The sequence below is a fragment of the Solanum tuberosum genome, unplaced genomic scaffold, assembly GCF_000226075.1.
Source record: "Solanum tuberosum cultivar DM 1-3 516 R44 unplaced genomic scaffold, SolTub_3.0 scf00021, whole genome shotgun sequence".
NCBI lineage: Eukaryota > Viridiplantae > Streptophyta > Magnoliopsida > Solanales > Solanaceae > Solanum > Solanum tuberosum.
Genome location: NW_006238947.1, coordinates 1,989,529 through 1,991,794, shown reverse-complemented (window position 1 = coordinate 1,991,794; position 2,266 = coordinate 1,989,529). Strand labels below are relative to the sequence as shown.

Sequence of the window (2,266 nt, the reverse complement as noted above, 5' to 3'; positions counted from 1 at the left end):
ATGGAGGATGAAAAAGAAATAATTATAGCTCAAAAAGGCAATAATGGAATAGGAATTGTTGACTTTTTTGAAGGGAAGAATATTCTTGTCACAGGTGGTACAGGGTTTCTTGCATAAGGTACGTCCTGATTTTTATTAACGAAATTCAAAATATAAGGAAATAATAATATATGAAGAAGTGTAAAGGAAAGTCAAAATCTACGACATATATGGTGTAATTTTGCGATGAAGGGAATTCGAATTAAGCCCCTTGCGTCTCCCTAGCTACGCTCTTGCTTTAGAGTATGGATTTAAGTTATATACATTCACAGTGTAAAGATAGTTTGTTAGATGTGAATCTTAACCTATTCATATTAATTATTAGTTTTAGAAAATGTTCGATTAATGTTTATCAAGAGATTTATATGTAATTAATATCTTATAAGTGACCTGATTATGTAATATGTTTTATTTTTTTTGTAGCTTTGATTGAAAAAATGTTGAGAACAACACCAAAGGTAAACAAGATCTATTTGCTCATCAGGGCAAAGGATAAGGAAGCTGCATTTCACAGATTAAAAGCTGAAGTATGTTTAAAATTCTTTCTTCTATAAATTTACCGACGAAAGATTTTCAATTGACCATCCTTTGACGATTGTATATACCTAGTCCGGAGTCTCCCTTATCCAACAAGTGCCAATTGACATACTTTTGCCAAAAAATTACAATGCATATATATAGTTAATTGTTGTGATCCTTCGAAAAACAAAATATGATAATTTTAGACATGCAAAAGGAGTATTTTGACTTTTCTCATTGAAAATTCCAACTTCGTCACTGACTAGCTGATAATGTGAGTAAACTATTTACACCTTGATTTTGTTTAAAATTCAGATTATGGAGTCAGAATTATTCAAATGCATAGAAGAAATGCATGGTAAAACCTACAAGTTATTCATAGAAAATAAATTGATTCCTATAGTTGGAAATATATATGAGCCAAATCTTGGTATGGATATTATTACTAGTGACAAAATTGCTCAAGAAATTGATTTGATTGTTGACTCTGCAGCCATCACTACATTTGATGAGAGGTTAATTCTTTCTCTTTTTAATAAAAATAAATAATTATCAACTATAGTATATATACACAATTTAATTAACATTTATTTATTTATTTTTGTTTTATATATGTTTCTAGGTATGATTCAGCTCTTGATGCTAATGTGAATGGTCCATATCAACTCATGATGTTTGCCAAGAAATGCAAGAACCTTAAACTTCTTATGCATTATTCTACCGGTATGTGTGCACAGAAAACGTATGGTGGAAAACAGATTCACAAAGTTTTCTAATTTTTTTATATGAAAACATTTCAATTTTTTCTTCTCATTGATTCAATCAAAATATCTATGAGAATAGTCACTGTATATAAGCTCTACTCTTTCTAGATTTTATATATGAATTTAAATTACAATAATGATATATCGTATTTATATTACTTTGAAGCATATGCTAATGGAGAAAGAGAAGGATTAATATTGGAGAAGCCTTTTACAATGGGAGAAAGCATAACAAAGGAAAAACTCACTTCAATTTCTCCATATACTAATTTTCCATCATTGCATGTTGACAATGAAATTGATTTAGTTTCAAAATTGAAGAACAATATTACAAATAATATTGTCTTGGAGCAAATAATGAAGAATTTAGGAGTTGAGAGGTATTTACTCTTTTTATATAATTATATTGATATAAGAAAAGAGTTCTTTTTTAAAAAAAAAAACATAATTAATTGTTTGTTGATTAAATAGGGCAAAATTATATGGATGGCAAGATACATATTCATTCACAAAGGCAATGGGTGAAATGATGATAAATAGTATGAGACATGAAATTCCAATACTTATTATTCGTCCCTCAATAATAACAAGTAGCTATAAAGAGCCATTTCCAGGATGGATGCAAGGATTTAGGTGGCATATTATTTATTCAAATATTTATATGGTTGAATATATTGATAGCTTCTTAAATTTGTCGGTAGTGAATTTTATTTAGGTAAACACAAGATAAATTGTTCAAATTAGACACTTCTGACTAGGGGTGTATAAAATCGAACCGAAAACCGAACCAAACCGCAAACCGAGTCAAACCAAAAAAAAGACCCGACTAATGGTTTGGTTTGACTTGGTTTGGTATTGAAAAAAAAGAATCCGACTATATTTGGGTTGGTTTGGTTTTAACTAAGAAAAAACAACCCGAGACCAAACCAACCCGACATTATATA

The 2,266-nt window shown here is 29.3% G+C and overlaps 1 pseudogene; it reads left to right on the top strand.

Annotated features, from left to right (window-relative positions):
- LOC102593410 (fatty acyl-CoA reductase 2-like) overlaps window positions 1–2,266 on the top strand; it is a 4,690-nt pseudogene continuing 2,424 nt past the window's right edge.